At 51.9% G+C, this 13,962-nt stretch overlaps 1 protein-coding gene across 2 annotated transcripts in view; it reads left to right on the forward strand.

Annotated features, from left to right (window-relative positions):
• Positions 1-6,235: 6,235 nt before the first annotated feature.
• LOC138570296 (zinc finger protein 300-like) overlaps positions 6,236-13,962 on the forward strand; it is a 67,958-nt gene continuing 60,231 nt past the window's right edge. The window contains exon 1 of one of the 2 annotated variants that reach the window (XM_069649067.1): positions 6,236-6,386. The gene's annotated coding sequence lies outside the window, so the exon portion shown is untranslated. The remainder of the gene's footprint in view (positions 6,387-13,962) is intronic. The other variant, XM_069649068.1, reaches the window with a different exon arrangement.

A 13,962-nucleotide genomic window follows, 5' to 3' on the forward strand; every position in this document is an offset into this window, starting at 1 on the left:
TTGTCCACCGCATTGCCGCTCTCTGCCCCAACGTTCAGTGCTATGCGGATGACACCCAACTCATTTTCAGGCTCCCTTCTGCCACCTCTTCTCCTCTCATTTCCGAATGTCTGTCCGCCATCCAGGAGTGGTGTGCCTCCAATGATCTCTGTCTTAATGCCAGTAAGACCGAGATTCTCCTCATCGGCACACCTGCTCCCTCCTTTCCTGTCACTCTCTGGCCAGCCTCTCTTGGCCCTCTTCCTGCTCCCAACTGTTAGGCTAAACACCTTGGGGTCATCTTTGACTCCACCCTTTCCTTCTCTCCTCATATCTCTGACGTCTCCAAGAAGTCACACTACCAGCTGCACCTAGTCAGAGGTATTCTTCCTCTCCTCTCCTTTCCCCAGAAACTCACTGTCTCCAGAGCTCTGGTTCTCTCTAGGTTGGACTACCTTCCTCTATTCTCCACCCTTTGCAACTCATCCAAAACAGGACTGCAAGACTTGTCCTTGGCCTCAAGCCCAGGGATCGTATCTTTCCAGGACTGAAATCTCTGCACTGGCTCCCAGTGGCGTCGAGGATTAAGTTCACAACCCTCTGCATTGTCCACAACACCTTCTGGGGCCTCTATACCTTCAACTCTCTCTTCCTAAATATCTCCCTACTCGAGCTCTTCGCTCATCCGCCTCCAACTCCCTCAGGGTTAGTCACTTATCCAAGCAGCGAGTTGGTGGTAGATCTCTTTCTTCTGCTGGGGCCTCCCTCTGGAACAGCCTCCCTGTCTCACTAAAACTTGAGGAGAACCATCTCTGGTTCCGGAAGCACCTCAAGACCTTCTGGTTACCTGGCTACCCTCTGATCTCGGGCCATGTCACCTCCCCTCCAGTTACACACCTGCTCTGCCCCCCTGGCAACCCTTGCGCACAGGGACTGTTCTGTATCCCTACAGCCCCTACTAGCACTTGACACCTGCACTTGCCACCAGCTGGCTGCACTTTTATCTATTTATTGGCTTATTTATTTTACTGTTATCCTATGTACTGAACTGCCCCCTCCCCTTTCCCCCCACACTCCCTCCCCCCCTGCACTTGCGCGATGTCAATGTCACCTGGCCTAGTAGGATTGCTATCTCTGTCTTCCCTCTGTTCACCTCCCTTGCTTCCTTGCACCTTGAAACACTTGTGTATAGGCGCGTTATAAATGCCATAGCATATCATAATTGCCCAGAAATGATCAGAGCATTGAGTTCTTGAAGTTATCAGAAAGTCATCCTAAAATCCTCTTGAACACAGTTTTCTAAAATTGTGGTTTTTTTTTTACTATTCAGAAAGTCGTCCCCAAACCATCAGGAACTACAGTTTATCGTGAGGCTCTGAAAGTAATCATCAGCTCATCCGAAAGTCATCCCCAAATCAACAGATTGTTGCAATGCTCTTGAAGTAATCATCATGTCATCCTAAAGCCATCCCCAAAAAATCGGAAACAATTGAAAAACCTTTGCTGATGACTTCAGGACTGTGATGACATCTGATGATGTGGGAATGACCTCTAATGTAGTTCAATAATCATTGGATGACTGCAGGATGTCCACTAAAGTCATCCTTTTGGACCGGGGTAATGCAGGTTGGTGGGAGAGGTGTAGGGGTAGCATTTTTAGTGCGTATGTATTATGTAAGTGGAAAGTAGAATTCGAGCCTGTTAAAAGCTTGCGTTTGCCCAAAGTCACTTATAATATTTGGAAGTCGCTTTTCACAGTTCTACTCCACTTTGAATAAAGGTGCGCATGGAAATAGGCTCGTTTACACAGCCAGAAAGTCCTTTACACTTCACACCCACTGAGCCCCCTGGAATGGGCTGCTAGAAGGCCTTTAACGACCTGCAATTACTGCTTTGCTATTTCCTGAGTTTGAGTGCTCTCCACGTTTGCATATGTTTAGGAATTTGGCGTTGATGGGACTTTCCATCACAAAGACACCTCACATATTGTTACCTGGTCAAAGGGTTCACATTAGTGTAAAATACCCAAACATATGCAAAAGTAGAGAAAGCTCCTGTGGGGACTCCTCACGTGAGATCTCGAAACAGTGAGAGTTTGCGCGGTAAGCGTGAAGAGACACGAAATCGCGCCACAAGCGGAGCTAGGCCGGAGAATGCAGTCAGGCCTCGGCGCTCCTCCTCATTGAGGGAAATCAACCCCCCAGTTAATATTTGTCACATCTGCTGATCCTTGTTAGCTGAGCAGAATGCCATGGCTGGAAGACAGCCTAGTGGGAGCTCCATCTAACAAGGGATACTAATGCCCCAGCACCCATACCCTGCAGTGAAGATAACTGCCCTGGGCAACAGGAACTGAACTGTGCGTAATGCCCCATTCCCCTGCTGGGCCCAACCACCCGCTGTTACCCGTGGCGTATCAGGTGCTGAATAAATATCCCTTTCCTATTATATAAGTGTCCTGTAATCATTGAAGGCCACTACGGCTCCCTTTTAAAGATTAGTTATGATGTCTGTCTGTGACTGACATGCACAAACGAGGTTGGGGGGATAATGAGAAACATCTGAGCAGGCAGACTTTGGGGATTTGATCTGTGTCAGAAACAAATGTCACCCTGTTGCATGTCAACCCTCCTGGGGAACATGGTACCTCCCAAGGATCTGTGTATGGTCACATGGTGGCAACCATGTGACCAAGTTAATATAAAGAACGAGCCGCTTCTGGCTTGTCAGTTGAGACTACACTGACTCCGGTGTCCTTCTTTAAGGCACCCTGCTGCTGCCTCGCCGCGTGCAGAGGACCCAAGGAGGGGGCCCTGCACAAGGACTGTGCCCCTGCTGGGCAACACCGTCCCCCCTTGAATGTGCACGCCATGTGATCATGGCTGAAGTTGCAACCCCGGCCTGGGTGCCCCCAGAGCTGGGGCTGCGGTGAGCTGGGTGCCCCCAGCCCACGTGTGGAACTCCGGTGATCCCGAGAATGCAGGGTGATGCCATGTTGGCTGCGTGAACGCAGCCCTGGTGTCCATGTCGGGTGCTCCCGACATCTGTGTGGCCCGCTCCAATGACCCGGGAGCGGGTCACAACAATGGCGACAAGGGTTGGTCCGGGCCCTGCCACGGGGAGCCCGTGTGTATGAGGCAGCACCGCCCGCTCTGCGGGTGCCCAGGGCCCCGAGCTGCTTATGGGCATGGGCCACTTGGTGCCCGCAGAATGAACGTGGCGTTGGTCGCTGAAGAAGACGAGGCAGCTCTGGGGCTGGCCTAGGACCCTGTGCTGCCCATCGGCACAGGCTGCCTGGTGCCCGCAGGAAGGTACGCAGCATCGGCTGCTGATGGAGAGGCGGCGGCGGGCGTGCCGTGCAGTGGTTGGGCTGCTGAAGTGGCCTCGGCCACGCTGCAAAGGAGGTGTGGCCGCAGTGGCGTGTGCCGGCACCACGAAAGCGCTTGCTCTGAGTAGCGGGCAGTGGAGAGGTGCAAAAGGGGGCTGCCGAACAGCTGAGGCGGCCCCTGTCACTAGCGGTGTCAGATGTGGCACGAATGAGGTGGCCCGCAATACGAGGCGGGCCAATCACCACCTGGGCCCGCTATTAAAGAAATGTGCTCCGGAGCGTTAAAAAAAAAAGAATTTACGGAAACCGAGGCCCTGAGGAGAACAAAGGAGGTGGCTGTGGCCCATGATCACCTGGCGCGCGGCGGTGAACAGGAATAAACAAAAACCCTTCAGCCCTGCACCGTCTCGATCAGCCGTTGGCAGCGGTTCCATGCGGGACATAGCGTAAGGGAGAGCTGCACCATCTGATTGCAGGGGGCACGGCCAGCAACCACCTGGCCTGCAGCTGCAACACGAAGAGGCACGCGTGGCAGCATAATGGAACTGCTCACTGAATGGACCCACAGTGCCCAAGCCACCCAGGGCACCAGGGGTTGGAACAAACTGGGTGTAACTGGGTCAGTCACCCATGCAGCATTGCATGTGATCCAACCTACCGTGGAAAAAGGAGGGCATCCTATCATCAAGTGGGGGAGGGGGGCAAGGGACACAGCAGCCCTGCCCCGAGAGGGTACAGCTCCACAGGGGGTGCTCTTGCTCACTCAGTGTTGGATCAGAATGGGTGGGCCCCAATTAGAGATCCCGGGACCAAGTTAATAAAAAGAATGCGCCGCTTCCAGCTCGTCAGTCGATCCTACACTGACTCCGGTGTCGTTCTTTAAGGCACCCTGCTGGTGCCTCGCCACGTGCAGAGGGCCCAAGGATAGGGTGTCCAACTTTTTTAGATCCTTTTGCAGGACATAAGGCGGTGATGCCGTCACAGCGTCATTCATGTTTGGCCTGCCCCTTTACGTGCTTTTCTTATTTCAGGCCTAAGAAACCCATAGATTACTCCAGTTTGACAATGATGGTAAGTTGGTTATTTTTAATGAAGCGATAACAACATCTGAACTCTTGCATTCCTTAAAGTATATTTGCATGTACAAAACAGAAAGCATTTTGTTAATTGCTTTTACTGATCTGTATGCTGGGCGTTTGATGATAATGCCATATCCATATCATATCAAAAGCAGAGAGGATGTGCTGGGATCAGAGCAGCTATTCAGAACAATTCAAGTGAGCCAAGGGACACATGATTATATTATCCCAGCAAGTACATTTTTAAAATGAATCAATGCTTGCGCGATATGTCTGCTGTGCAGATATAGTGCATCTGCACAGCTGACCTGTCACGTAAGCAGCTGCGGCTGCAATCGAATGCAAAAGGGCTCATTTAGGGTGTCTCACAGATCAGCAGCCACCTGCCAGTCACTGTTATTCCAATTCGCGGGAAATGTATGTGTATGACCCCCTCCCCTCTCCTATCACAGATTCATGCACAGCAATTAGCTGTGACTTGTGTGCCCTGCAGCGGCCGGCACCAGCCCCCAGCATGCCCGATTGTGCTCGAAAAGAGCAAGTCCGGACATCCCGCGTCCCGCACAGCCACTCGGCAAACTGCAGGATGGAGTCACAATTACGGGACAAACCCACTAAATCCGGGACAGTTGGCAACCCTACCAAAGGGCGGGGCCCTGCACAACGGACTGTGCCCCTGCTGGGCAACACCGCCCCCCTCTCGAATGTGCACGTCACGTGATCATGGCTGAAGTTGCGTCCCCGGCCTGGGTGCCCCCAGCCCACGTGTGGAGCTCCAGTGACCCGGGCAATGCAGGGTGATGCCTGCTGTGAACGCAACCTGATAACACCAGCCCTCATCCCAGGGGCTACCAAGAGAAAAAATAAACCTGCAGTCGGGCGGGTGGCGGACTTTAATAGCACAGCTGACAACATTTGCAATTAATAAACGTGGTCATGTAGAAGTTGATGCTGCGTTTGCAGGTCCATAACAGTTAAGGGTGCAACATCCGTTTCACTTCGTTACCAAACTGCCCCGGAGTTTCGGGGGACAGTAACCATCTGGGTGGCGGATGAAACATTGACGCGCATGCGCGTAGATTAGAAATGTCGTCCCCGGACGCGGCTCCTCGCACGAGACACATATCACGTGAACATGCTCAGACCACGAGGTAGAGCTGCACCAATCAGGCTCAGGGTTTGCATAACTGGCGCATGCGCACTCACCGCCCCTGACACTCGCGTTATACGTCGGGCTCGAACGCATGCGCATTCAGCACTCCAACCACCCACGGGGTTTATAGTCGGGCTCATGGTGTTGGATAACATTATTTATTTATTAAACATTACTGGAGCATGTGCACTAACCGTCCGTAACTCTCCAGGAGCTGCAGGCTTAGGCTGGCATTGAATCACTGGAGCATGCGCAGTCACCTCCCTTCACGGGAGCATGCGCAGTCAGCGTCCTCCATCACTTGAGCATGCGCAGTCATCTCCCTTCACTGGAACATGCGCAGTCACCACCCTCCATCACTGGAGCATGCGCAGTCACCTCCCTTCACGGGAGCATGCGCATTCACCGTCCCCGTCACTGGAGCATGCGCATTCATCTCTCTTCACTGGAACATGCGCAGTCACCACCCGCCATCACGGGAGCATGCGCAGTCACCGGCCGCTATCACTGAGGCATGCGCAGTCACCTCCCATCACGAGAGCATGCGCAGTCACCTTCCACCATCACTGGAACATGCGCAGTCACCACCCTCCATCACTGGAGCATGCGCAGTCACCTCCCTTCACGGGAGCATGCGCATTCACCGTCCCCGTCACTGGAGCATGCGCATTCATCTCTCTTCACTGGAACATGCGCAGTCACCACCCGCCATCACGGGAGCATGCGCAGTCACCGGCCGCTATCACTGAGGCATGCGCAGTCACCTCCCATCACGAGAGCATGCGCAGTCGTCAGTAATAATACGAGGCTGTCCAGATTCGTGTATGAAATGATGATTAGCCGGCTGGTAAGAACGCATATTTCTATATTGTTTTGCCGCATCCTACATGAGCTGCAGGCCCCCTGCGGCATACCCCCTGACCCGGCTTAGAGAGAACCATCCAAATGGGGGAGTTGGGGGCCGGTGGGGGAGCAGGATAGTCCTTGGGAGGTTGGAGTCTGGGCCCAGTCGTGGTCACAGGGGAGCAAGGTGGGGGCACAGGGGGAGAGGGGTGCAGGGAGAGCCTTGCAGTGACCAGGCCCCCCTGCTTGCCTCATCTCCCCTCGCGTTCGGCCTCTTGGGTCCACAGGGGAGCAGAGGCACCAGGAAAGGCCTGAAACGCTCGCTTCTCGGCACCCCCCTCCTACTGTGGTGTGGGAGGAGGGGCGGGGACGAGCCGAGAAGCAGCATCCCTTACCGGGCAAGAAGACGCTTGCGGCACCAACAGGAAGCAACAGCGCAGCCTGGACGTGCGATCCAAATGCAGGAAAATGCACGGCCAGATTGTGTTTATTTCCTGTTTCGTGACCACGTCCCATCACGTCACACGGACTGAGCACATGAAGGGGGTGCAGTGGGTTACCATGGCCAGTTAAGTGAAACAATAAAAAAGTATTGCTTCTCTATTCACAGTCTTGGATCACGCGCCTGCCAGGCATGTGGCCACGCCCCCCGATTGAAGACCTATTCCTACAGTTTGGCTAGTTTTACGGCAAAATACTGTTTTTATCTTGCTGGAAAGACTACGTAGGAGTCTGCATTTTCACTGTAAACTAGCATAGTGTACATGAACATGCAGGCATCTAGTCAGTAAGACAACACAGGGAAATTAAGGAACTTGTAGAGATTTACTTGTAAGCCTCGCTGCGGTCACGCGCACTCTCGGGTCATTGTTTAGAATGAGAGCCGCGTGACCACAGGAGGCGGTTGCAAGTGGTTTTGAATACGGCGAGGCTTGGAGAGAGGAGGGCTCTGGGGAGCTCCTTGAATAAAGAACTCATCACCTGCCCGTGTGCCGACTTATTCTCTTCAGAACTCTTTCCTATACAGACAGTGAAATAAATTCTGGGGGGGGATTAAGAAAGACATCTTGTGGTATAGACAGACTCTGGCCGGTACATATCAATGCACTACCTGGCAGCACTGAGCGCTAAAGGCTGGCCCATCTCCCTGCAATGTTATCAGAACCGCCTCACCTCGTAAAGGCAATAACGTTACAGAAATCACTGCAAGGGAGCTTCATGCCGTAGCGCTCCAGCCCCCCTGCGGCTCTTCTTCCAGAGGCCCGGGCTGCCGCCACACTCGGATCCCGCTATGGTTGCGGCATATATATCACCCCCAGCTGAAGCGGGAGGGCTCGGCAGCCACGTAGGCATCCAAGCCTGCGTGAGCCCGTGCACCACTGCAGAAAAATAATCAAAATGTCCAACGTGCATAGTGCTAAAGACCATACAAATCCCTTCACTATAAACAATCTGGCTTCTGTAGCCTTCACTATAAATAATCTGGCTTCCGTAGCAATTACGGGACTGAAAGCACCTTACTAGACTTGCAAACATAAATGTTAGGGAGACTAGACAAGGGTAAAACAGGACCACATATTTTACTGGATCTCTCTGCAGCGTTTGACCTCCTGGACCATCCCAGACTACTGGAAACATTGGCTGAGACCGGAAATTGTTCCAGTCATGCCATTGAGTGGATAAGCTCCTTTCCGAAGTGAAAGAACCTCTAGAATATGCTAGGGTACAGCCTGCTCCGAACCAGATCCTATCAGCTACAGAGTGCCCCAAGGGGCCTGTATTTCTCCAGCCCCTTTTAAGATCTACATAAGGCTTCTATGTGAAAAACTAGAAGCCATGGGCATACACTTTACCAACTTCTGACGACCATCAGTTCACCATGGATCTTAGTGGTGACTATGTTACTGACACAGCAAACCTAAATCATATCCACTAGATCATCCAGGAATGGATGATTAGCAACTGGATGTGCTCAAATAACTCAAAGACTGAGCTCATGATATTTGGAAAAAATCAAGCCAGGAGCAAGCTTATCAAGCATATGGTTTCATACTAGATACCTGTTCCATCAAGGTGGTAGATATGTTTAAAACACTAGGCACAGTACTTGAGGCATCCCTGAATTTGGATGCTCGTGTGAATAATGTTGCAAAGAATGCCCACTATCACCTCAACATTTTGAGACAAATCCGCTGGTATCATGGAAAAATTGTGAAACTTTAGTCCAAGCTATAATCATTCCCCGGCGGGACTATTGCCATGCCTTACTTTGAAGAGCTAGCAAAAAGAACACCCAGACGCTGCAGATCATTCAGAATGATGCTGTCAGGATAATGCACAATGTCCCAAGGAGAGAACATTTTTCAAACTATAGGAGAGAGCTTCACTGGTTGCATGTGGAAAAAAAAATTCAATTTAAGATGCTAACTCTAGCCCAAAAGTGCTTATACAGTATGGCATGAGACTAATTAAAGCAAACCTTGACAAAACATAGACCCAACAGGACCCTGCGCTCAAGCGATGCGCATCTTCTTCCGTACCACAAGTCAAACGAGTCTGAGGAAGAGGCAGATCCTTTCCTGTCAGGGCTTCAAGTACCTGGAATAAGTTTCATATATATATGCGATAAGAGGAACAATACATCACCTTATGAAAACATTTGAAAACAATTCTGTACGAGCAGCTTAACTCACCGCCACGTCCTGTTATATTATTGTCTGTCCGTTGAGCACCCTGATGACTGCGGGCTATGGCGCGATATAAATAAAAAAAATAACTGCACCGGCTAATGCTCTCAGGTGCAGTAACTGCTGTGCAGCTGCTGCACAGACCGTGCTCTGGTGTAAGAGACTATATATAATATCTGCGCTGGCTAATGCTCGCAGAGGCAGTGACTGCTCTGTAGCTGCTGCACAGACCCTGCTCTTGCGCAAGTGCCCACCTCCAAACCACCGGAACATGCCCCCAACAACACATGTCCTACCTTCCCTCGTTCCCACAGGTGTCCCAACAAAAGCGGTACCTCACATGTGTGAGTGCACCTAACTGGGCGCAAAGGGAAAAGGCTAAACCCCTGGTTAGCCCAAGTGTTTCGGGAGAGCATATTTTGCAGGAATTTGCTCTTCTGGACAACCAACAGATTTAGGCCTGGGGTGCCGCAGCCACCAAGGAAAACAGGGAACCCCATGCATTTCTGAAAAGAAGACACCCGCGGGAATCCACAGAGGTCAGTATGGCACAAATTGCCCCATCATTTATTACCCACAAACCCTGGCAAAGTCCAAAATTTAGAAAAAAACAGTTTTCAGACATTTCCTACCTCCAAAACACCAAAACACTCGGCTAACAACACATGTCCTACCATCCCGCGTCCTACAGGTGTCCCGACGAAAACAGTAGCTCATATGTGTGGGTGCACGTAACTGCAGCAAAGGGAAAAGTCTAAATCACTGGTAACCCTAAGTGTTTCGGGAGGGCATATTTTGCAGGAATTTGCTCTTGTGGACAACCTACAGATTTGGGCCTGTGGTGTCACAGCCAACAAGGAAAACGGGGAACCCCACGTATTTCTGCAAAGAAGACATTGGTGGGAATCCACAGAGGTCCGACTTGTGCTAATCTCCCAAGGATTTATTATTCACAAGCCCCGGCAAAGACCAACATTTAGGAAAAAACCCACATTTTTCTGACATTTCCTACCTGCAAACCACTGAAACACGCCGCCAACAACACATGTCCTACCTTCCTGCGTTCCCACAGGCGTCCCGATGAAAACGAACGGTACCATACATGCGTGGGTGCTCCTTCCTGGGCGCAAAGGGAAAAGGCTAAACCAATGATAACCCCAGGTGTTTCAGCAGACCAGATTTTGAAGGAATTTGCTCTTCTGTACAACCTACAGATTTGGGCCTGGGGTGCACAGCCACCAAGGAAAACAGGGAACCCCATGTATTTCTGAAAAGAAGAGATTGTGGGAATCCACAGAGGTCCAACTTGTGCTAATCTCCCATGGATTTATTATCCACAAGCCCCAGCAAAGACCAAAATTTAGGGAAAAAAACACATTTTTCAGACATTTTCGACCTACCAACCACCGAAACACGCCTCCAACAACACATGTCATGTCCTACCTTCCCTCGTTCCCACAGGGTCCTGACGAAGGAACCGGTACCTCACATGTGTGGGTGCACCTACCTGGGCGCAAAGGGAAAAGGCTAAACCACTGGTAACCCCAAGTGTTTCGAGAGATTAGATTTTATAAGAATTTGCTCTTGTGGACAACATACAGATTTGGGTCTGGGGTATCGCAGCCACCATGGAAAACAGAACCCCATGCATTTCTGAAAAGAAGACACCCTTGGGAATCCACAGAGTTCAGGTGCGAATTGCCCCATCATTTATTACCCACAAGCCCCTGCAAGGTCCGAAATTTAGGGGAACAAAACCGCAATTTTCAGACATTTCCCACCTACTAACCACCGAAACATGCCACAAACAGCACATGTCCTACCTTCCTACATTCCCACTGATGTCCCGACGAAAACAGGAACTCACATGTGTGGGTGCACCTACCTGGGTGCAAAGGGAAACGGCTAAACTACTGGTAACCCCAAATGTTTCGGCAGAACAGATTTTGCAAGAATTTGCTCTTCTGTACAACCTACCGATTTGGGCCTGGGGTGCCGCAGCCACGAAAGGAAAACAGGGAACCCCATGCATTTCTGAAAAGAAGACACCCGTGGGAATCCACAGAGGTCTGACCTGTGCAAATCACCCCAGAACTTATAACCCACTAGCCCTGGCAAAGTCAAAACACAATTTTCAGACATTTCTACCTCCAAACCACTGGAACACGCTGCCAACAACACATGCCCTACCTTCCCGCGTTCCCACAGGTGTCCCAACGAAAACAGTAGCTCACATGTGTGGGTGCACCTACCTGGGCACAAAGGGAAAAGGCTAAACCACTGGCAACCCCAAAGTGTTTCAGCAGAGCAGATTCTGGTGGAGTTTGCTCTTCTGGACAACCTACAGATTTGGGCATGGGGTGTCGCAGCCACCAAGGAAAACAGCGAACCCCATGTATTACAGCTTTTCCCTCCAGGAAAGGACCGGGACCCTGCCAGGGCTCCCTGGAACCGCTGCTGGGCTTCGGGACGGTCAAACCACATGGGAGACATCAGCCCATGGCCTGGGACATCAACCCTGACCATCCTGGAGCGCTGCCTGGGCTGTGTTACAGAATTTACCTCAGGGAAGGTAAGGGGTCTGTGCCAGGGCTCTGTGGGACAGCCGCTGCACTTGGGGATGGTCACCCCATATGGGAGACAGCCGTAGAAGGCCAGGGACATTACCCCCGACTATCCTGGAGATCTGACAGGCCTGTGTTACAGCTTCTCCCCCCGGAAAAGGTCAGGACCCTTCCGGGGCTCCCTGGGACTGCCCCTGTGCTTGGAGATGGTTGATCCACTTGGGAGACGGGTGCCCATTGCTAGGGACATCACCCCGACCATCCTGGAGCTCTGGCTGAGCTGGTTACAGAATTTACTTCCGGGAATAGATGGGGTCCCTGCCGGGGCTCCCTGGGACTGCCGCTGCACTTCGGGATGGTTAACCCACATGTGAGACGGGTGCCCAAGGTCAGGGATATGACTGCCTACAACCCTGGAGCTCGGGCTGGTTGGGGACGGTCAACCCACATAGGAGAAAGGTGCCATAGGCCGGAAGCATCACCTCTGACCGTCATGGAGTTCTGGCTGCCCTGCGTTACAGCTTTTCCCTGTGTGAAATGACCGGGACCCTGTCGGGGCTTCCTGGAACTGCCGCTGGGCTTGGGGACAGTCAACCCACATGGGAGACAGCCACCCAAGACCAGGATATCACCCCCGACCATCCTGGAGCACTGGCTGGGCTGCGTTATAGAATTTCCCTCAGGGAAGGGATGAGGACTCTACAGGGGGCCCCTGGGACTGCCGCTGGGTTTGGGGATGGTGAACCCACATGGGAAACCAAAACGCTGTAACGCAGCCCAGCCAGAAGTCCAGGACGGTTAGGGGTGATGTCCCCAGCCTTGAGCATTGGTTTCCCACGTGGAGGGAGAAGCTAGAACGCAGACGAGCCAGAGCTCCAAGATGGTGGGGGGTGATGTCCCTTATTTTGGACAGCTGTCTCCCATGGTGCTCGACTGTCCCCAAGTCCAGCGGCGGTTTGCAGGAAGCCCCGGCAAGGTCCCGGTCCTTTCCCAGAGGGAAAATCTGTAACGCAGCCCAGCCAGATGTGCAGCCTGGGCTTACGGATGGTCGACCCACATGGGAGATGGGTGACAAGGCCAGAGACATCACCTCTGACCACACTGGAATTCCTGCTGCACTGTGTTACAGCTTTTCCCTCTGGGAAAGGACCAGGGGTTCTACGTTATTTCGCCGCAGTATTTTTCATCGCGGGTTTTTTCATCGCCGTTTTTTTTTGTTTGTTTGTTTGGGGTTACCCCCCCCCCCCCCCCCCAGCCCCCCACCCTTTTTTTATTTTTTTTTAATTCCCTTACACCCACAACAATATATTTAAAATTTTAACCCCCCCCAAAAAAAAATGAGTTTAAAAAAAAATGAAAACGGCGATGAAAAAACACGCAATGAAAAATACCGCGGTGAAATGCGTGTATACCGGACCAGGACCCTGATGGGGCTCCCGTGAACTGCTGCTGGGCTTGGGGATGGTCAAACCAAATGGGAGATAGCCGCCCCGTGCCAGGGACATTACCTCAGACTATCCTAGAGATCTGACTGGCCTGCGTTACAGATTCTCCCTCCTCCGGGAAAGGTCGGGACCCTGCCTGGTCTCATTGGGGATACTGCTGTGCTTGGAGATGGTAGACCCACATGGGAGATGGACGCCCAAGGCCAGGGACATCACCCCCGACCATCCTGGAGCTCTGGAACAGAAACATACAAGGAATACCAGATGCGTCGCAACACAGACTGAAGGGCAGGGAAAAGAAACACGAGGGATATAAATGTGTCACAGGCTGAAGGGCAGAGAACAGAAACGCAAGGGGTACCAGATCTATCACAACACAGGCCAAAGGGCAGAGGTTGCACATAATGTCATGAACTTCAGATCACGCCCCTTTTGGACCTCCTGGTCCTTGTCTCAACGGGGCTTACATTCCGTACTACTTCCAACATGGCCGTCCAGAGCTGAAGCCCTTGCTCGCTCCATGCGCTGAACGCGGCATGATCTATTTATAGACCGCGGCTCCGCGCTTCTCAGTACTATTGCAGAGTAGCCCAGACGTGTGTTCGTAGCTCGCGACGCATGCAAGAATTATCAACCGAGGTTCAAAATCTTAAGGCGGAAAACGCCGCGCTCAAACAATTGGTCTTATCCCGGGATTCTACTACAAAGGAGGGTTCCCTGTTGGGCGGTATTGTTGACAAGTATGATGGTTCGGCAAAAACACTTAGCGGATTCCTGGATTCATGCCTGGTCCACTTTACCTTTAAGCCCTGTTATTTCTCGACTCCTAGGGCTAAGGTGGGTTTCATCATATCCCACCTTTCCGGCAACGTCTTAACTTGGGC

This window comes from Ambystoma mexicanum, chromosome 2q, assembly GCF_040938575.1.
Source record: "Ambystoma mexicanum isolate Mex_15411 chromosome 2q, UKY_AmexF1_1, whole genome shotgun sequence".
Lineage (NCBI taxonomy): Eukaryota > Metazoa > Chordata > Amphibia > Caudata > Ambystomatidae > Ambystoma > Ambystoma mexicanum.